The sequence below is a fragment of the Panthera leo genome, chromosome A1 (genome assembly GCF_018350215.1).
Source record: "Panthera leo isolate Ple1 chromosome A1, P.leo_Ple1_pat1.1, whole genome shotgun sequence".
NCBI classification, from domain to species: domain Eukaryota; kingdom Metazoa; phylum Chordata; class Mammalia; order Carnivora; family Felidae; genus Panthera; species Panthera leo.
Window position 1 is genome coordinate 152,238,029 of NC_056679.1, and position 23,608 is coordinate 152,261,636.

Consider the following 23,608-nt stretch of genomic DNA (forward strand, 5'->3'; position numbering starts at 1 on the left):
ATCTTAATGGGATTATACAAAGCACATTTTCCTTGGCAAAATGTGCCCATAGGAGTGTTTCTAGTATTAAGTGGATAATGTATATAAACCATATTTTAAATCATGAAGTTGCCTAAAAATATAAATCATAAGAAAGAAAGCAAACATCCTAAGTTTGACATATAAAAATCTAAATTTAAGTTCTGCTTCCATTATTTACTAGCTGTGAAGCCTTGGGCAAGTCTCTTAACCTTTAAAATCTCTGAAAAGTAGGAGTAACAAGCTACTTCAGAAATAGCTGTGAGATTAAAAATAAGGGATATACATAAAAGGGTTCTGAAAAATATAAAATTCCATAGAAATAAATCACCATTTTTATAAATCATTCTTTGCAGAATATATGACTACTAATTTTGTATTGCCGGAGCCTAAGACATTGCTTAAAATATAATTGCTATCTAATAATGAGGGTAAATTGAATTGAACTACTTTTTGGAATAGAAAACATTTGTGAAATGGACTAGTTTTTTTTTCACATATATTTTATCTCAGAACTGTTTTTCTGAAATAACTGATTGAAACCAAAGCAAAAGAAAGAAAGAAACAAACAAACAAAGTAGGATTTCTGTTTATATATACAATGACCTTTATGGTATTTTTCCCACTGCATTGATTGGCACAATAACTAAATTTCCAAACAATTAAAAAAAAAAAACTAACAGCATATTAAATAAAAGTAACTTCTGTGTTGTAAATGGTATTTTTGGAAATATCTCCCCATGCATATTTCCTTTCAGTAAACCAGTTTATCTTCCTGTGTATCATCCAACATTATCACCTGCTCATCTGACAAATATTGTATGCATGTTGACTTCATATGTACATATGTATGTGCACATATTCAGCATTTATTACTATGTGCCAGATACTGTTCTACTATTGGGGATATAACATTCAATCAAACACAATTTCTACGCTCATAGAGTTTACATTCTAATAGGGGGAGATCAATAATAGAAATATGTATACAAGTAAAACATAATATTCAGATGGCTGGTAGTATGAAGGAAGAATGAAGAAGGATAAAGGGAACAGAGAGTTGGATATGTTAAGGTGAGGTTCCCATTTTACCGAAAGTGGAGAGGAAAGCAGTCTGTCACGAGATGATATTTGAGCAGACACCTAAGAAAAATGAGGCAGCAAGCAATGCTGATATCTGGTACATGCGAACCTTCACATACTAAGTAAAAGGTCCTGCGGTTGAAGCCCCTTCATATATTTGGGGAGCAATAAGCAAGTCCATGCACCTAGAGCAGAATGAGCAAGAGGAAAATTAGTAGGAGATGAGATTAGAGAGGTGCTGAGGGATGAGTTCACATGGTGGTTGATGAATTTTGAGTTAGATAAAATGGGAAGAATGCAGTGAAACTGAAAAGGAATATATATGATAATTGTTCATTTTGTGTGTCAACTTGACTAGGTGACAGAGTGCCCAGATAGTTGGTTAAACATTATTTCTGAATGTTTCCATGGAGGTATTTCTGGATGAGTTTAACATATGAATCTACTAGACTTAATAAAACAGATTTCCTTCCCCTGTATGTGTGGGCATCATCTGATCAATTGAGGGCCTGAACAGAAAAAAAAGGTAGAGAAAGAGAGAACTCATTCTCTCAGCGTGAATGTCACAATGGTCTTCTATTGAATTGTCACATTGGTCTTCTCCCGCCCTCAGACTGGGACTTATATACCCTCAGCTGTCCAGCTGTCAGGCCTCTGAACTTGAATTAGAACTTATACCATCATCAGGGTGCCTGGGTGGCTCAGTCGCTTAAGTATCCAACTCAGGATTTCAGCTCAGGTCATGATTTCTCAGTTCTTGAGATGCCCCGTGGCATCCAGCTCCGCACTAGTGGAGTGGAGGCTGCTTGGGATTCTCTCCTCCTCTCTCTCTGACCCTCCCGCCTGTCTCTCTGTGTGTATGTCTCAAAAATAAATAAACTTTATATTAAAAAAATAAAAGAACTCATACGATCAGCTCTCCTGGTTCTCAGGCCTTTGGACTAGGATTGGAACTACATTACCAGCTTCCCTGGGTCTCTAGCTTATAGACAGCAGAGGTGGGACTTCTCAGCTACCACATTCATGTTTCCCAATCATTTATAATAAATTTCTTCGTATAGATAGATAGATAGGTAGATAGATAGATAGATAGATAGATAGATAGATAGATAGATAGATGATAGATGGCTAGAAGACTAGAGTTAGAGAGAGGGAGAGGGAGTGAGAGATACTATTGATTCTGTCTCTCTGGAAAACCTTAATATAATGACTTATGGTAAATTATTTCCACATAGTAAGATAAAGTAGAAAGCCCTCCCCTGGTGGCCCTAGTGGAGTGAGAATCAAGATGAGAGCCAGAGGTGGAGCAAAAAGGAGTCAAACCTGAGGAGGGGCCTATGGAAACTAAATCTCTATGGGGAAATTTGGGAACATTACAAAGTTGCAAGTCTTGGGGAGAATGGAGGAGGGAAGATAGTCAACATGGATAAAGAGAGGGGGCTAAAGACATGAGCCAGAGACACTGCTCCTAGTTACTGGTGGTCTGTTGTGTAGGGGCTTATGCATGCCTCGGTAAGGGGTGATGGGGATGGATTCTGAGGGGAATGGTGACATAGCAGAGGCCTAGGATCATGATCAAGAAATTTTAGGATGTGAGGGCGATCTGGCTGCAACATCTGTCACCCCATGTATCACCAGGGTCGATTCGGCTGAGCTGGCTAGCTAGGCAGGTGTCCCCTTCCTCCCTCACTGCTCCATGTGCATCCCTCCCAAAGCTGCACCCTCGGTCGAAGAGGATGACCTTCCCTGGTAAAGGAGGACCATTCTTTGGTCAAGGGTATATAAGCAGTTGCGCTCCCCTGTTAGAACCTCCAAACAGGTTCTCAAGGTTCATTTGTAGTAAATCATAGGGTAGTCAAGCTTCTAATACTCAAGATACATCCAAATGATGTGCTGCATGTGGAAGCCTGCCTTTATAAATAAATAAATAAATAAATAAATAAATAAATAAATAAATAAATAAATGGATAAATTTTTAAGAAAAGAAATTTTAGTGAACTGGGACCGTGGACTTTAGTAGTGGCTTCCTTCATAACAACCATTGAGGCCATATGGGACTACTCACACTATGCTCATTGCTATCAATCTACCCCAATCTACCTCTATCTCTCTGGGGATGGAAGAGGAAATCCAAAGGACTGGTATTATTATAAAAGACACTGCCTTAAATATGAAGAGGCCAGGAGACCACTGATTGTCAAGATTTCTTCCCACCATGGCTCCCTGCACACTACTCAGTGATGGGGGTAGTCCTGAGAAAGATGACTTACAGACCACACAATTCAGTTGCAATTTATGAATTGTGACCCTGCTACATACCACATTTTGGAAATCTCAGTTTTATATATTATTTATCAAAGATCTGTGCCATATATAAAATGAGTTTTCCCACTTTGTATGAGCAGTTATGTAATCAATAACTTCTAGTTAAAAAAGTAACGATGCTTGGGGTGCCTGGATGGCTCAGTCAGACTGTTGATTTTGGCTCAGGTCATGATCTCACAGTCATGAGATTGAGCCCCATGGAGCCTACTTAAGATTCTTCCTCTCCTTCTGCCCCTCCCCTGCTCCCACTCTCTCATACATATGCATGCTCTTTCTTTCTCTCTCCAAAGGAAAGAAAGTAACAATGCTTAATATTAACTTGACTTTCTAATAAAATCTAATTTAATTATTTGAAAGTTTGATAGGTCATCTACCACATACAATCTACTTATTAGGCAAAATCTGTTGCCATTGGTCATTTGCTAAAGTGTCCGACATTCTCTCTTCACCTCAACTTACTGAATGGGACTACTAAAAGCACGATCTGTATTAGTCCTGTAAGTATTTTTTTTTAAGTATTAGAGTAACTGAATGAACTGCTTCTAAGGTTTACTATTTATTCTCAACTGAAAACAAAACACTGGATCTGAGCCTAAGTGAAGAATTTTATCATTTATCCTTCTGCATTTAAGTTCAAGTCAGGTAATATCTTGAAAGTGATATTTACTTGGATAAAATCAGGACAGCAGCCTAAACAAGGTCCTTCTCATGTTATGATTCTGAAACTTCCATTGCTATTTTTGTATGCGTTTTTTCCCTCTTCTTTGCAATCTTTATAACTTAATCCTCACTGGGGTTCTTCTGTGTTAAAGCAGATAAGCAAAAGTGAATCCTTATATTAGCCGGAAGGCAGCAGGCATAAGAAAAAAGAAGTAGTGGTCACAATCGAAGGACATGTTTTCAATAGTGGTTCAGACATTTTAGAAAAGCTTACTCATCTTTCATATCTGCTAGTATGACCACCTTATTCTTCTTTTTCAGATTGCCTTCAGGGTTATCTGCTGTTTGAGTGTCATTACAAAAGTCAGGTCTGCTCAGGATCATGTCAAATAAGTTATCCTTGTGTCCTATTTTAACTCCCCATTACTTCTTCCCAGCCCTGTACTCTGGGTCCTAACTATGCGTCATATAATGGCAGCTGAGTGCCTCCTTGCGTCACGTCACTTTCTCTCTTAATATGATGAATACCAATGTTATGCAAACCCCTTAAGAGTGTCATAGGTTGTGGTTTTGCTGTCACATCTGAACAAATACCAAGCCTCTTATGGGGAGTAAAATAAGGCATCCTTAGAAAGGGTTACCTGTACAATTTATTATATCAGGATTACTAATCACTTAAGAAAATATAACTTCAAAAATTAATTATGCTTTATAGATACCTTACAAATAAATCCACACTTTAAAAATTTCATGCTGCTTTAACTTTGCCTGGAATCTTACCTTCTGCCCCCAAATTTAACAGCTTAGTTATCCATTATCTAAGCATTTGCCTTGCATTTGAATAATACAGTTTAATCAGATTTTCTAAAGCTTTTATTAGATTATTTTAGAGTGGCATAAATAAAGTAAGCCTAATTTCATATTAGATACCTTCTGTGGTTGTTCATGCAGCTCAAGTTTTTGTTTTTTTTTTTTTAATTAAGGCGATTCCAGCAGTCATTTCTGACTTCTGTGGCATCTTTCTACAAATCCTATCTACTTTACTGCTACACTGAGGTTCATTTGTGTCATTCAAATCTTTGCTCTTTAAATATCCACTTATAAATTTATTATGGCAATACATTCATATCTTTACATTTAATCTGAAACTTCGATAACAAGCAGGAGATGGAATAAATGAGTAGCAGACACACTTGACAAAATTAAAATGCTCTCCTGTCAGTGCCCATACGAACTATCACAATGACAGAATAGCATTTTAATTTTGTCCAGTTCTTCTCTCTCCTTTTCACTCTTCATTTCTCCTTCCCCAGCTTGCCGTGGAACCTTTGATAAAAGACCCAGACTTTAAGTGCCCAACATCCTCACCAAAATGTCGGAGGATGTTTTAGAATCATGGATTTTGAATGACAGAGATGAACTTCGCAGCAGCACTGCTGCAGTGGGGAATTTATCATTTTGTTAATTAAGGAGGGTTTTCCAATAGTCACTCCAGACATTGCCTCTGGAATATCATTAATTAACAATCTCGCTTCCACCATGGGAGGGAGGGGGGAGGCCAAGCAGCAAAACTGACAAAAGGAATAACTATTGAAATACACACACCTACAAATTTGAAAAGCACAAGGCAAATTTGGAAAGGAGGCAAATTATTTAAAGCTGGTATTATAGGATCAACAGAGTTAACAAAAATCCAATTCATAGAATCAAAGCTATCTCTGTTCACAGGCCTTGCGTTAGTTTCTAAATAAAGTCAACAATTTAGAAACACTTTATCTGAAGTAAATAATTTACCATGTTGTTTGGAATTTGGGTGGGTTTTTTTTTCCATGATGACTGTTACCTTTCTAGGGGAGAAGAAAATGAGTCTTTTTTTTCCAGTCTTCTTATTTGTTGAGTATCCAGGTAACAAACTACTTAAAATCAACCAAACAAAACTTGATAATTGGCCCCTATCCCCATCTGAGCCACAGAAGAATGTAACCATGGCAACCTGTCGTTTAGAACAGACCATCTCGTGTACCTTTCAGAATTTAAGTATGTGAGAATCTATCCATTCCTAAGCAGAATTATCGTGCCGGGAACATTTTGTTCTTTATTGTAAAGGAAGTATGAAGCCAGGCTCCTAAATAGTTCTCAACAAGGTGTTCAGGTGAAAGAGAGGCTCAGTAGCTATGAAAGATGCAGATACATACTCTAAAGTGAAGTTCTTTTTGTTAAGGAATAAACAAGAAGTGGACTTCATGCAAGGGCAACAATTAATGTCACTATGACTGTAGCAGCGTAGCTTGAGGAAACCTTAGTTTCCAAAGAAGCTTGGTTACAACACAGCCACAGCCGGACACAGAAACCAACTCATCTCAAACTCACCCTGCTAAATAAGATAAAAACAGAGAGGGAGGAAAACTGTAAGAGACTCTTAGAGAACTAACTGAGGATTGCTGAAGGAGGGGAGGTGGGTGGGGGGATGGGTTAAATGCGTGATGGGCATTAAGAAGGTTACTTGTTGGGATGAGCACTGGATGTCATATGTAAGAGATGAATCACTGAGTTCTACTCCTGAAGCCAAGACTACACTGTATGTTAGCTAACTTGAATTTGAATACAATTTAAAAAGTAAATAAATAAAATTTTAAAAAATAAAGTAGTTTTGTCTTTCCAATAGGCACATTTAGCATATACCAGTAAGTACTATAAATTCACCTCACTTTGGTTGCTGTTGTTGTCCTTCAGCAATGAAAACTACAAACAGGACTCACCTGTCTGCATTTCATAATACATGAGAACTGTTTTTATTTCTAGTGACAGGGCCTAACCTGCCAGGCAACGATCTTACAGACTTAATATTCAGGTGTCCCACATCCGCAAAAGAGTTTGAAAAGTGGTCCCTTATTGAAGGCAAGTCTCTTTAAGCATTAAAATACTGTTAGTGATGATTAAAACCTTTGATCAGTTTTTAATTCTATCAATGAAACTGGCAGCCAATTTCTCTATTTCCACTAGAATAATTTTAGAGAGGAAAAACATAAAAAAAAGAACTTAGTGAGTGGGCATCTCAAATTGTGAGGTTAGCAGGAACAAAATACGTTTTGTTAGAGCTGGGTGTATTCTCTTTGCAGTCTCTACCTCAAGGGGCTATAATGGGTATCTGAAGGATACCACCCAAGGGTGGATTTTGCACTGTATATTTAACATGCTATCAGCAGATTTAAATTTCTACATCACTGCTATGTGGGGATCACTATGAATACAGCTAACCTTTTTATCTATATACAATATCAAAGCATGTGTGATAGTTCTTTAATTCCTATTCAAGCCCCAATTCCTATTCAAGTCAACAAATGTGTATTTGAGCACCTGTTGAGGGAAAGGTACTCTGCAAAGTGCGGTAGGGTGCACAAAGGAGCCCTAGTTGATTTCCCATGAAGCTAACCTAACTTTAGTCCTCTTCTCATCCTTTTGCAAGGATCTGGCAGGGAAGGTGGCAATTTTGTAATTCATAATTCTTAGTATTTTCCTTTAAAAATTGTTCTAAAATTGTATGATCTTTAGGTTCCACAAACCTAGACATGCATCATTATCATCTTCTGCTGGAGTTTAATTTTAACACTTGCACATTTTTCTGTGTGGAACTATTGCAAGAAGAGTGATGAGGTGCTGACTGATGGTACCTCTAGGGGTTTGGACACTTTTCAAGGGGAAGAGGACATGTGGCCTGAGCGATAGAGCGATGAAACCTATAATAATTTAAAGGCGTCTCTACTTTACTGTTTGGGTCATCTCTATTAATAGGATAAAAAGAGAGAGAAGCAGACCATAAGAGACCCTTAACTATAGAGAACAAACTGAGGGTTGCTGGAGGGGAGGTGGGCGGGGGGAATGGGCTAAATGGGTGATGGGCATTAACAAAGAGGGCACTTGTTCTCATGAGCACTAGGTGTTATATGTAAGTGAAGAACCACTGAGTTCTACTCCTGAACCCAATACTATGTTAACTAACTTGAATCTAAATAAAGAGTTTTTTTTTTTAATGTGTGCAATGGTTAGCATTAAATTAAAGAAACCGTTTTGGAAATTCCTTCTTGCTAGCAAATATAGGAAGTCTAAATTTAAAAAAATATATAAAAGGAGTAATAATTTGTGTAATACATAGACATTTATAATCCTACTGACTACCACTTGTTGGATATGCATTTTATGTTTGCAGCATGCAAAATATTTCCTGTACATTAAATCCTCATAACAAACCCACGAGGTAGATACTATGACATTCTCAACTTTAGAGAGGATCCCAGGAACTAGACAGATTAAATAACTTTCCTAAAGTTATACTACCATTAGCCACTTAAAAATCTCATTTAAAAAATAAAATAGGGGCACGTGGGTGGCTCAGTCAGTTGGGAGTCTGACTTCGGCTCAGGTCATGATCTCACTGTTCCCAAATTCAAGCCCAGCGTCAGGCTCTGTGCTGACAGATCAGAGCCTGGAGCGTGTTTTGGATTCTGGGTCTCTCTCTCTCTCTCTAACTCTGTCCCTCTCACACTCAACTCTGTCTCTCTCTCTCTCTCTCTCAAAAATAAACATTAAAAAAATATTTTAATAAAATAGATTGAACTAAAATTTCATTAGAAAAAGCAGACTGTTCAGTCACTATTTCATCACATAAATGCAGACACTCTCTTAGGGAATCTTGATTTGGGATTATGAATTAGTAAAACTGTCTTGGAAAGCAATTTGACAATCTGAGTTTTTTTAACTATGAAATTTTTATACCTTCCACCCAATGATTTCATTTCTAAATTAACCTAAAAACATCATCTGAAATTGGACAAAGATTTATATCTAAAAATGCTCTTCTCAGTATCATGTATAACAATAAATAATATATATTTAAAGTAAAGATATATAATTATAGTGAAATGTAAGGCAGATTTATATATTAGAATGATATATAGGCATCAAAAGTTTTGTTTAACGTTTTTCCTAACATTATGGTACAAAAGTACTAAACACACAAAAATGCATTTTAAAAAAGGCTGGAGGAAAATATAACAAATTGTAATAGTGTTTGAGTTTATGAATATCTAGGTGGGAAAATTCTGTGTGCAATTGAAGGTAGGAAACTGAAACTGAGTTTTAAGACATATTTCAAGCTCAAAAGAAGAATCATCAAAATAATGATGAAAGTCAAAGTCAGCAAGACAGCATTAGATGATACTTAGGTGTATATTTTTTTAACTTTTTGAAGCTTTTTTGGACTTTTGAAATTTTCTATTTTTAATGTGCATTATCTTTCTAATAAAAAGATTTTTTAAATGGGGGATCATTGAAAATGGAAGATGTTAAAGAAGGATTTCAGGAGGCAGTTAAACTTAAGTTATATTCTTGAAATATCAGCAAGTTTTATATGAGCAAAGAGGAAATGGAAATCCAGGGCTAGTCCTAATAGTAAAAACTTGGAGTAGAGAATGTTCAGGCTGCATCTGTGAGGAAATGTCTTAATTTAATGGAATGCAGGATTCTCTCTAGAAAGATAGAAACTAAATTTTAGCTATTAGCATGAAACCAGATTATTCTGTAACTTGATGCCATTTTGAGAATCTGGAATATTACCTACTAAATAAAGTGTGGACCAGTGCCCATCACTGAGCCGAGGACTGGCGTGGAAAGCTGGAGGAAGGCAATGAAGTGGTAGTATGTAGATGAAACAAGGACTCTAGAGAACTTGAGAGTAGAAAGCACTCTGCTATAATCTTCAAGGCACATGATTATTAGTTTTGAAACTAGTTTATTCATAGTGTTAATAGCCAAGAATGTACAGACATCAGAGAACGTTTAGGGAAAGAATAAACAGCATTTGATGAAAATAAATGTATGAGATTAAAATGATAGGAGGGTATAGACCTTGAGTTCTGGTGACTTCAGTGGTACCATTTTTTTTTTACAAAGGAGAAAGGCATAGTTTGTTTGGGAAGAAAGTGATTTCAAACTTTAATACGTTTAGATTGAGGAGACAGACAATCCACCAAGGGAACAAGTCCCCATAGCAATTGAGATGCAGACCTCTGAAGCTGGGGTAAATGGAATAAAAGTTTCTCTTATGACTCAAACAAAGCTAGGAGCCAGAAAGAGAGGAAAAAAATAATCAACTCTGCCTAGTACCATCAGAGGGTGTTAGCAGTTACTCATTTTAAGTGTCACTTTGCAAACAGACTTAAACCAACCTTTTGGAACCTAACCAAATTATAAATAGAAGACGTTCTGTGAAGAGGAAGGCCCTCAACATGGAAGTGAAAGTCAAAACCATGAGTCATAGTTGATCCAGGGAAAGTATATAAAAAGGAAAGAGAAATGGCCAAGAATTAAACTCTGGGAATGTTCACAGATAAGAAAAAAAGAAAAGAAGTTTAACTCCAAAACCCAGTGCCTTTATTTAAAATTCTAAGATGTAAGGCCAAATTTGTTCTTCAGGTCAGATGTCGACAGCATACATTGAAACTCTAGAAACAAAAAGCCATAGGAAAACAAAAAATAAACCTATTGAGTCAGAATTCAGGGTATATTGCTTAATGAAAAACAATTAAAAAATTCTTAAAATCAACCAGTAGGAAAGTATGTTTCACAAAAAATCAATCCATTACTAAAACAAAAGTTCTCTTGGGAAAATAAGAGGTCGATACATTTTGGATTCAAACTCAATGACAAAGAAATTAAGACTACATAATAAAGAATATATTTACCTGAGAAGCATCCCAATTAGCTGAATTAACCTGTAATGTTGAGATTGAAGTGGTTACATTTTCCTTCTAAAGACACATGTGTAAATCAAAAGGACATTAAAAATAATTACCTACATATTCTCTCTCTCCCTCTAGCTGTCCCTCTCCCCCGCTCCCAATATAAATAAATGAACTTTAAAAAAAGTACCTAAATAAACTATCCAAATTGCAAATCATTATATATTTACTTTTTAAGATGGCAAATACAGCGAGATGCTTTCTCTGTAAATGTTCCTTCTCTAGCTCCGATTTCTGAAAGATAAACTTGACTTTTTGTCACAGAATCTCACATTTATGGGTTCTCAAGATATGATTTCACTTTCACTTGAATTAAAGCAAGTATGTTCTTTCTCCTGATGGCCAAACCCCAAAAGGATTAGTTAAGCTGAAGCTGAACAAAGGTACCAAGTCTCAAGAGCACTTATTGGGAATCTAGACATGTCTTGTCACCAGGGTTACAGGAAAATACAGTACCAACCATGGAGATAAGAGACTGAATAAAAAAAAACAATTAAAATGTTAAGCTTTCTTTATAATGTGGGAATCAAAAAAAGTAAGACTCCTATTAACATATCTTTATTTAAAATTAACAACCACCCACATTTTTCTGTGTTTTTTATGCCATATTTTAAAGAAATAAAGCAATGCAGACAAACTTAAAGTCGTCTATAGCCACCCCTTATTCCCATTTCACTCCTTTCCTCCCTAAAGGCAAACTCTCTAGGTAGATTCAGAAACCTTCAGAAACCTTTAGTAAATGCTCAAACTTACTAGTCGCCAGGGAAGTACAAATTAAAATAATGAATTAACAATATACACACATCAGATTGGCCAGAAACTACAAAGTCTAACAGTATCAAAGCCCAGGTGAATCTTTGGGGAAAGAGGGATTCTTTTATCCATCTGATGGGAATGTAAACTTGAAGTTATCTCTCTGGGGAGGAATTTGCCAATACCTGATAAATATTGAATGTGTTTACCCCATGACAAGGCAATTCCATGACTAGGTTGTGAATATAAACTATTCTTTCCTCTCCCTAGGTATATAGAGGGATTATACTCCTCAGTCCCCTTGTCTTTAGGTGGGGCTAGTTCTGGCTAATAACTGAGAGACAGAAATGGGTGTCACATGTTACTGGATATATAATTGTGAGAGTAAGGCCTCCAAGCTCCTACTTGCCTTGCCAAGATGATCTTGGAAGCATATGCTAATGTGTAGGGAACATAAGATCAAGGCAATCTGGGGAATGCTGAGCCAAATACATGAGGAAAGCTGCCCTGGGGAGTCACCTGAGTCCGTAAAAGATTTTATATGAGCAAGACACAAATTTCTTTTGTGTTAAGCCACTAAGATTTGGAGGTAGCTCTCTATGGCAGCACAAATAGCTTACGCAGACAAATAGATAAATATACACATCACACAAAAATTCTCACACATAGACACAAGGAGACATGCATCTTAGATGCAACCTTTGCAATAATACAAAATTGATAAATATCTTCATGTTAATGAATAATGGGACCGATCAATTTTGGTATATTTATATGATGGTATTGTAACTATCAGAAAGAAATACAGAAGAATTTTATTTATGTGTGTATGGATTAATCTAAAAATAATTTTAAGAGAAGTTGCTGAGTGATATGTATAATATGATAATACTAGAATGCCTCAATTAGGACAGGAAATTTACTGTCCTGGTAGGTGATACTAATGGCTCAATAAATATTTGTTAAGTGAATAAATAAATGAATTTCTATTATTTTGGAAATTTTAGAAATACAGTATATACTACATAATATCTATCGGTTTTCTTACATGTAGTAAATAATCAAAAAACATATACTAGAAACATCATTTTGTTAACTCATTTTCAGCTGAATAAAGTAACTATGCGATTAGCTTAATTGCCTTGTTACCCCCAAATTAATCTTTCCCTCTGTTAGGATACTCCAATTTGACATTTGCTGTTGGCTTTAGGTAAGCTACTTAACTTTTCATTGCCACATTCTCCCCACTAGTAAAATAAGATTAAAACATAATATTTGTAATATTCTTGTGATGATGAAATTAGATAATATATCTAAAGTGCTCAGACCAGAATGTAGCATAACGTAAGCAAACAAAAGCTATTAGCTGCTATTGTCATTATTGTTGTCGTTGTTGTTATTGTTGTTGTTGTTATTACTGCCATTATTCCTCACCTGGCTTTTAAAGCATTGATAAGTCTATTTGTAAAATTGTTTTTGCTTGTGAATCATGATGTACATAGCTACAGGAATTAACAAATAAAATTTCCTCTTCTATTTGTCAGCTTCTTGGCAATATATTAGGTTTGTAAGTAAACTGTTTCAATATCTAAACATTTATAATAACAAGGAATCCAAGGGTCTGCCTAAACTTTTGAAGCTGAGATACAATGGGAAAAGAAAATTGGTTAAAGAGAGAAGTTTTGAGGCATTGGCTTGCTGTTCTTAACAGTTTCCCAAATTGTTCTATTTCGCACTGCAAAGCTGGGTTAAAAAATGATTGTGTGTGTGTGTGTGTGTGTGTGTGTGTGTGTGTGTGTGTGTGTGAGAGAGAGAGAGAGAGAGAGAGAGAGATACTAAAAAAAAAAAAAAAGAACACTGCCATTAGCCAGCTGAAATTTTGAGGTTACATGAGTTGGCTATGTGTAGAAGTTCAAAATTCAAACTATTTTCTCCACTACTGATAATTAACTTTAGTTTGGGACTGTACTGTTAGTGACACTTGAACAAATCAATGACCCTCAATAGCAGTCTTACCAAACTTCATGATCACCTAAACAGAATCTCTTACATTAACCCTTCACAATTACCTTTCTTTTCTGTTTCTCATCGACAACTTCTTAGGATTCTAATGTGAAGACAAATTGGCCATATTTGGTCTTTTGTAATTTGTAATAAGATTGAATGTTAATTCCTACATCGCTTTGTTTTGAGTCATGTTAAAAAGTTGTAATCAATAGCAGACATCTGTTCACCACACCTTATTTCTTCAGATAGAGTGTTCCTTTTGGAAACATGCATCAGTAAGGAAGTGACAGTAGATATCCCAAACAAGTATCAGTTTGTAACGTTCTACTTTAAAAGAACATGGTTATTTTACTGTTTCACGTGGAAGAACTTTTTCACTACTCTGTACACGCCTGCACTTAAAATATTAGATATGAATTATTTTTAAAAACTAAGAGACTCAAATATCAGGCAATGAAGCTTACCTTGTAGCTAAAGTTCAGTGTGAAAACTAGTAACATAAATATATTGTGTCCATTGTACAGTTTTGTTTGTATACTTTGAGCTCTCTGTTCTATGCTAGTACCCATAATTGATAAGTATGTTTGTTGAAAATAAAGCAGATAAATATTAGAGATTTTAATTTTCAGAAAGTAAATACTGCTTTGCCACTAAACTTTATTCTTGGAGAGTTTTATATCTTAAAGACTTGGACAGAAATAAAAGCTCATTAACAGAATACTTTTTACCCAAACCACTGCAACTTCATCAGTTTGAATCACAGCTCATTAAAACAATTATAATCAAATGTTTCATTTCTTTTTTCCCTTATGAGAAACAGCTGAAAAGGTTATGTTTGTTTTTCCTTATCTAAATCTTTGGGGTGATATAAACAGGCTACATAGATTTGTGTGCTGTTTTTCATTTATGTTTCAAACTGTCTCTGATGCTAGTTTGAATTATTTCATATTTATCTTAACATTATTTCAACACACTTTCAGAACTTGGTGTTATGAGCATAGTTAAATTAACAAGACATTTAATACCATCCTCTCAAAATTCAAATATTGGCAGATGATTACTTAATGGAATTCAGTTACATTCTCCTGCAGGTGTATTCTATTTTGGACTTCTCTAAAGCTGTAAGAGGATAAAATCTCAATGGTTAGTTTTAAGTCCCCCTTTATACTCTGAAGTACAATATAACACACCATGTTAACTTCAGCAACCCTGCACAACATCAACAACAACAACAAAAAAAACCCACCCTGACTATAGGTAACTCAGCTAATCCAGAAGTAAATAAACCCATAGGAATAGAGCCATATTCTAAGAGCCACAGCCATCTAACTGAAATATCCCCAATCTTTCCTTGTATTATCTTGTATTTACTTATTCATTTTAAATACATATAAATTAAGTATAAGTCTATATTTAAGATTTCATTCAGATTGACCCACCCTAGGTCTGTGAATTGACACCTAACACGCGACTTGTCACTAGAAAGACACTTTCGGCAGAAGTCTGGCATCTGACTGCAACCTCTCCTAACAATGGTATTCCACTATATTCTGCTATATTTACAGGATCATCTCATCTTTGTTAACCATTCCAACAATATGTATAGGTAGGGTTTTAATTAACAATTAACAAGTGAACAATTACTGACTTAACTTGGCAAGGCTCTAGATGTAAAACTAAATATCTTGCATCACAACGTAGGCAGTGAAGGCAAATCTTTTGTACTTTAAGGCTAAATATTCATAAAGAAATTATTCTATGTACAGTACTGTTCAAAGTGCTATGGAGAAGCATATAACAGAAAAAAGTCCTCTTCCTGAAACTCATGTAACCATAGCAGAAGCACATCAAAATTCTTTAAGAATACTGCATGTACAAGCTTCTTTTTCACCAGTTCTTTCCTGGTGACATAGGCTACAGACACGTTAGTCACTTTATACATAAAAAAAAGAAGAAGAAGAAATGAAAAGTAAATTTTCTTTTTATGTAGGCTAAACTACCCTGTTTTCCAACATTTTTTTTCTTTAAAGTATATCCAATCCAACTAAATGATAGTGTAGGCGATAGAAAGCATCTAAGTGAATAAGATCAAAATTCCAGGTTACTATTAATAACTGGATCCATCTTCCTTTTTAAGTTTCAAATCATGAATAATTCCAAAGGGGGGTTACAGTGTACCTTGATGTTTAAGAACTTGAACTGAGTAGACTTTGCTCAGATGACATGGATTTCTTTCTAATGCACTCTTTTTTTAAGTGGTCAATAAAGGGGCACCTGGGTGGCTCATTAGGTTAAGCCTCCAACTTTGGCTCAGGTCATGTTCTCACAGTTTGTGAGTGTGAACCCCACATGCGGCTCTGTGCTGACAGCTCAGAGCCTGGAGCCTGCTTCGGATTCCGTGTCTCCCTCTATCTTTCTGCCCCTCCCCTGCCTACACTCCCATCTCTCTCTGTTTCTCAAAAATAAATAAACGTTAAAAAATTTTTAAATATGACAGATTTATCATTATACCAGTATTTTCTATAATCAAGATCACATGTAATTGATCACTGATTATTGGACCAATATCTATTAACTTTAAAAAATGAAATTAATCCATGTTCACCTTCATGCTATAGATAAATGTGCATTGCAAAATTTTACCTGAATCTCAATGGACATTTAGACAAGCTGAATTCAATGGCATGGAAAATAAAAAATGTACTAAAACATATTGAGACCTGGAAGAAATAGCTTCATCATGTAAATGAAAAATGTGAAGCCCACGAGGCAAATGACTTGCCGAAGGTCAAGTTACAAGTTATAAGCGGTACGTGAATCCCGATCTTCTGATTCTTAATTTAGCTTTTATTCATTCAAACCAAATGTTCCAGTTATCATAATTATGTAAAAATGACCCCCAAACTCTGCAACTTTACTTCACACCCTCTAAGATGGTTATAATCAAAAAGACATACATTAACAAGTGTTGGTAAGGATGTGGAGAAATTGGAACCCTCATATATGTCTGAGAAGAATGTAAAACAACACAGCCATTTTGGAAAATATGTTCAAAACATTGAACATACACATCTACTTATGACTCAACAATCTGACACTAAAATTGCTAAAAAGTTAGATATCATATGTTTTCACTCATATGTGGATCTTGAGAAACTTAACAGAAGACCATGGGGGAAGGGAAGGGAAAAAAAATAGTTACAAACAGAAAGTGAAGGAGGCAAACCATAAGAGACTCTTAAATACAGAGAACAAACGGAGGGGGGATGGAAGAGAGGGGAAAATGCATGATGGACATTGAGGAGGGCACTTGTTGGGATGCACACTGCCAAGAGCACACTATACACACTGTATGTTAGCCAAGTTGACAATAAATTATATTAAATAAATATAAATAAATTAAATAAATAAATAAATAAGTTAAAACAACCCAAATGTCCATCAACTAACAAGAAATATTTCATACCATGGAATATTTTCAGTCATAAGATGAGTGAAACATTGATACCTGATATAACATAGATGACCCTTAAAAACATTATGCTAAGTTAAAGAAGCCACAAAAGGCCACATATCATTCCATTGATATAACATGTACAAAATAGGCAAATCCAGAGAAATAAAAGACACATTAATGTTTGCTACAGGATAGGAAGAGAAGAATGGGGAGAGACTGCAAATGGATATAGGGTTTCTTTTTCTAGTGATGAAATGTTCTTAAATTAGCAGCGATAGTTACACAAACTTGTGAATATACTAAAAACCACTGAAATTTACACTTTGAAATAGTGAAATTTATAGCAACTGAATTATATCTTAAATAATATAATTAATATAATCAAATAAAATATCTCAATGAAAACTAATTTTAAAAGACTTAAAACTACACTAACGTGTATTTCCTCATGAATCTGTAGTATTGTCAGGGCTTTTTGTGAAATCAGAGTTGGCTAGTACTGCTCAAAGTCTGAGATCTGGAGTTATCTGGAGGCTCACTTACCCACACACCCAGTGCCAGGGCTGAGACTTGTAGAGCTAGGGCTGGAACGGCTGGAGATCCTCTGTGTCTATACTAGCTTTAAGGCAGCCATACTTCTTACATGGCAATTTTGGCTTCCTTTGTCATATACCTTGAGAGAGAAACAGACAGAAGCCTTTCATGACTGAGTTTCTGAAGTCATGAAGCATTACTTTTGCCACTTTTTCCTGGAAGAGGCAGTTGTATACAGGTTGGCCCTGGCTCAAGGGGGAAAGAATGTAGAACCTACCTCTCAGTGGAAGAATGTCAATGTTACACTGCAAGAAAGGCATGTGGCCTGGGATATATACTGGTGCACCTATCTTTGGAAAACGAAATCTGCCACACCAAGAAATCAAAGTCTACTATATTAATATGTGTATGTCTTCTGGGGAGAGAGTATGACAAAATAGAAATAACAAAGGCATCAATTGGGCAGAAGAGATCAAATGAAATATTGGCCAGTTGGAACCAACTTTTTGGTGATGCCAACAAAATAATTTCCCTTTCCCTCTTGGAAATTTCCAGCCCACACTTACACCCTACACTACTCACCCTTCACTAGTTTCTAAAATTTTCTTGATAAGGAAGAAGTATTTAGTAATTCCTGGCCTCAGTTCTATTTTCTCTATTTAATTTAGGTAACTATGTTTTAGTGTCTTGGATTTGGAGTTTTCTTTTACAAACTATAGGAACACTAAGTAATCTTCAGCAAGGTGGAAAATTATCTAAAATATGGATTATGAGGGAAATCTTAGTACTTTCCCCTCCCCCCAAAAGAAAAAATCAATAATAAATAGAAACTCATCTTTACTTACCAACCCAAATTCTTTCTGAATTCTGAGCTTCTCTGAAGGTATGCTTCACCCATACAGATAATAATAATTTGAAAGCAATGGGAGAATGAAGGTTGGTAGGTAGGTAGGCAGATAGATAAATGGATAAAGTGACACCATGATTCTAAGTTTTTGTTTACTTGGTATTTTTTCTCTGAATTTGAGTAATTTAATCTTCCCAAATCTAAAGCTATATTTAGACAAAAGTCATTCTGTCCACAATAAGTGCTATTTAACCCTCTGCTTTAATTAGGATATGAAAGGCTATACTATGATAACGTATTAGAATAACATAAGCTCAAAATCTCAGTGACTTGATAAAAGTTTATTTTTCTATTATGCTAAGCCAGCTACAAACCTAGGCAACTCTTGACACAGCTATCCTCCAATCAAAAACCTGGAAATGTAGGCTGATTTCACTTTATGATTTACCATCTCAATCCCTCAGGAACCCAGGGACTGCTTCCAGAATCCTTCAGACAGAAGAGACTCTAGAGAAACAAGGAGGACCTTTCATATCCTCAGACTAGGAGCATCACACACGACTTTTGCTCATGTGGCACTAGTTAGAATTAGAAACTAGTCCCTACTATCTGCAAGGTAATTGAGAAGTGTATCCTTCTTCAAAGAAGAAAAGGATAATCATATATTAATGAATAATAGAGATGTTCACCACAATTTATTTTGGTTCCTAATTCACTGGAAAAGGAAACACTTAAGTAAATTCATTGGTATTTTTCTCAGACACCCACATTGAAAATTCTAATGGTCTGAATCTTTCAAAGGTCAATAGTTACTACACTGAGTACTGTAGAAATCTCCTCAATGCACACCAAAAAAGCCGAGGGTGAAATGGTTACTAGATGTCTTCTATCAGCACAAAGATGGTGTTTGTGTTTGTAATGGCTCTAGAATTTCTGGATAAGAATACTTTTAAAATAGCAATTTCTAGGGAAAAGGAGCTAGGGCATTTACCTTAAACGTGAATTTTCATAGCAAGCACACTCCATTTATCAAATTGTATGCTGATAGAGATTTGTGGGTTACTAAACTGCTAACATCTTTTATGTTAACCTTCCAGTTTAATTTATGTTAACCTGTGACTACTTTTTTAACCTGTGACTATTAATTTTTATTAACCTTTAACATTTTCAACTAAATATATTTGTCTCATCTATTTAATTTAGATGTCACACAGATTACTAAATGTGACCTATGCCCAAAGCGATCACATCTTGCTTTCCATGGCTCTGTCAGCTAATGCTGTCCATTCGGTCTTCTGAAGTAATCTGTTACAGTACACTCTTATGATTGGTATTCTATGAACCAACTGCTATGCTATCTTGTAAACTGCAAACCAGTTAGGTATGCAAGCACAGTTCAGGTGACTCCAATATGCAATCTGTAAAATATCATTAGAGGTGATAATCTTAATTCTTAAATATTTTAGAATTATAAAGTCCACTGAGCTACACTAGAAATAATAATCTCCACTGAGTAATAATTTCTAGAATTTATTGAGCACTTACTATAAGCCAGACACTACTCTAAATACTATCAAGCACCTTCCAGTACATACTTTAGAGCTGCTAATCAGCACAACTCTGAGATAGGTACTAGAATTTTCCAATTTCATGGATAAAGAGGTATGTAACTTGCCCCAAGGATACAGTTAAGTAACCGTCAAGTCAAGAGTTCAGATGCAGACATTTTACTCAAGAGACTTTATCCTCTATTCTTATGTGCAGTTTAGATAAAGTGGCGGTTTGTAACCACAGGAAATACTTGGGAGTGCTGGTTATGGTTTGATTTACCATATCAAACCTGTGGTTTGATTTATTTCATTCTCTCTTCCTCTCTCATTCCATCCATCCCAGCTTAATAAATTCTACAACAATCTACTTTTTCATTTCCATCTACCACATCATGTTTGGAGCCTCTAAGACTTAGAATTGAAAAAAGAAAAAAAAAAAAAAACAGCAAAAGAAACAAGCCAATTACTTATGGAAGCTTAATGTGCTTCCAGACCCTGATCTCAAATCCCAGTTAATACTACTCTGGAAATGATTCACCACCAGGGATACAATGCCTCTTATCTGGGAACATAAGGGAATAATTTAATACCTCATGGTTCCCTATTGCAAATGTCACAAGGACATGAAGATAGATTAGAGTAGAGATACTGAGAAAAGCTGTGTTGGGGAAAAGGAAAAGCTTTCCTGTGTAAGGAAAGCTGAATCACCTGAAAGTCTCCCGAAAAAAAAAACTGGAAAATGGGCCCTTCAATAAGAACTCATTACATTTCTTCCTTTATTCTTGAAGTTTGCAGTATTTCTAGAAATTTAGAAAAAAATTTAGGATAATAAATATTTGAAATTCCTTCAAATGTCCTTCAAAATTTGACTTCCTTGAAGAGTTATTACTAGGCACCCAAATATTTAGGGTAAGAATCCATTGAAAAGGAGACACAAGAGAGTCTAAATGTAAGGGGATATAAACACAATATTCAGATTTTCTTTGGAAATTGGAAGTACAAAAACAGGCTTTGGGAAACTCCTTAATCCATTACGGCCAAGCCCAAGCCTGCAAAGTGCTGAAGTCTGATACTGCAGACATCCTAATGGCCCTAACTTGATTATCCAACCTTCTGGGTTTTTTTTATAATTTTCCCCAAAGCCTCCTTTTCTTCCCTCTACAAGTCCAAATTGTATCCCTCACTTGAGACCAGTTTTTCTCACCACTTCCTTGATGGAGTTGTCTCCAAATCTTTGAGCTCGTACGAGTTTCCTCTTTTTCATAAGGATTCTTGGACACTTCAGTGCCTAACAACAGCACTTAGGTTTAACTACTATGATAAAATCATTAATTCCTTTTTACTCGAACACTGAATTTAGTTTTCCTACTATCACTCACAGGATATGATACTGTGTTTCCCAACAAGTAAGACCTCAACAAGTATGTCTTGGATTTAACTGAATTTTTGTTGCTGTTTTGCTAATCGTCCATATTTGGAAGTATTAGAAGGTAGCTGTTACAATTTTTATGATCATACAGCGTTAGCAAAATTATATGTCACGTATTTTAGTTATACTTTACTCTGGGAAACACTGACAATAAAAGTAATAGGTTTTACTTATCAATTTATCTTCGCCAATGGAAAGGCAAATCTTCATTTAAAAGTAAACTGACTTGTATGTTACATTTGAATTTCAAAAAGAAAATCATTGTACATTTATACTTTTGAAAATCTGGATTCCTTAAAAAGCAAATTGGGACGTCTTCCAGTGAAAACTGCTTCAGAAAGTACTACTTAAGAATAGAGTTTGTACTGACCCTAGATTTTTAAAAAAATACCCAAATTTAAGAAACAGTCACAAAAAATTAGTTACCATAGAACTCTTCTAACTAATTCCAGCTCTCAAGATTATTGCTAATCATACAAATATAAGCATTGATTGAAAATAAGAACAAATTTCTGACATGTTCGATCTGAAGCCTCTGTGCCATTGGACATTGAATTTATTCCAAAATGAATTAGTTTATCTAGCAATGTCAAGCTGTCAATGAAACTATCATTCACCTATCTAAAATTGTCAAGTTTTATAAGAAAAACAACTTCTAAAAGAAGGAGAACTAATAAGAACCATGGCACAGTACTAAAATGGCCTTTTGAAAATGGAGTACTTAAGAAATGCTCTATAGGTTATTAATGCCTAACTTTATTTCCTGACTTGAAATTAACATTTAACAATCTTTCTCTTGAATCTTAAGCTCTGAGCTCAGGATTTCTTGGACTTACGTTTTTGTTTTTTTGTTTTTTTTTCTTATCAAAGTCTTATTTGGAGAAATGTGGCAATTGTGGCAATCCCATTCCCATCATTATATAGCCTATTATGAAGTGAAATCTAGAACTATCCTTGATTGCTCTGCTCTTTGTCAAGAAAACCATTATCACATTTCCTGTTCCAGCTATGATATAATTATAACCAGTCATATTCTTTTGTGTCTACTCAAGTTTTACTGTTTTTTTAAACAACATAAGCAATCTGGCTATTTTAACACATATACCTCCCTGGATTTGTAATGAAGGCTGTTGAGTCTATCGTTATAGAGATTTAACTGAACAAATCATTTTCATGGGAAAATAGAACCTCCGAAAGATGCATAAAATTAAGAGGTATGCATGGCCTCTATTATTTTTATGTTGGAGCTAATTAATGCCAGCATGAGCAATTAGCAAAAGGTAATAGTATCCTGACTATAATACACATTGCTCATGATAAGCTAATAATTCTAATATTAACTACTGGTCCTCTGTCCCCACTAGATTTGTATTTGCTCCAAAACTGAAAGGGATTATTAGAGTTTTAAAAACCAAGAAAGCAGACAAATAAAAACAGTCAAATGGTCCTCCCTTTTTCCCTTGTAATACCAGATTAGATAATATTTTTGCCTTTTATCTCTGAAAGCTTTAAAAATGCATTGTATGAGCAACCTCTAAAAAAAATTGAATTCTTTTTTTTTTTTTGCTTCAGCTGCATTTATCAATGAGTAATGCATCATCCAAATACATTTTAGAAATTAGACCTTGTATTCCATTATGCATTTAGACATTTATAGCTGGATGATAAACCTGTGTGCACCTCTGGGGGGTTAGACTTATAAATCAGTGTTCACTGTAAAAATATTATTCTCCTATTTGAAGGTATTGGGGTTCTATATCTTGTTCTTCTAGCTTTTCCAAAGAAATATAAATTCTTATGAAAGAAAAAGATATAAATATTTGATTTAATGTAAAATGTACCTTTTCCTTTATTAAAGCATACTGAGTGATATGGGTCTCCTTCTAGAACTCCAGATGATTTACTAAACTCCCCACTAACAAAAGATTCAGAACAATAGTCTCTCCCACAGGTAGACCTCTTATCGCCGTGAATCCTACAACTTCCTTAATAACTTCCTTAATTATTTTTAGAAAATGTGTTTCAATAAAATTGTAGGAAACTAACCTATTAATCTACCGTTCTGCAGCTATAAACTTGTTTGGGAAAAGGTTAACTAATCAGGGTTGGGCTTTGCTTTCTTTCTTTTTTTTTTGTTTCAAGTTTTTA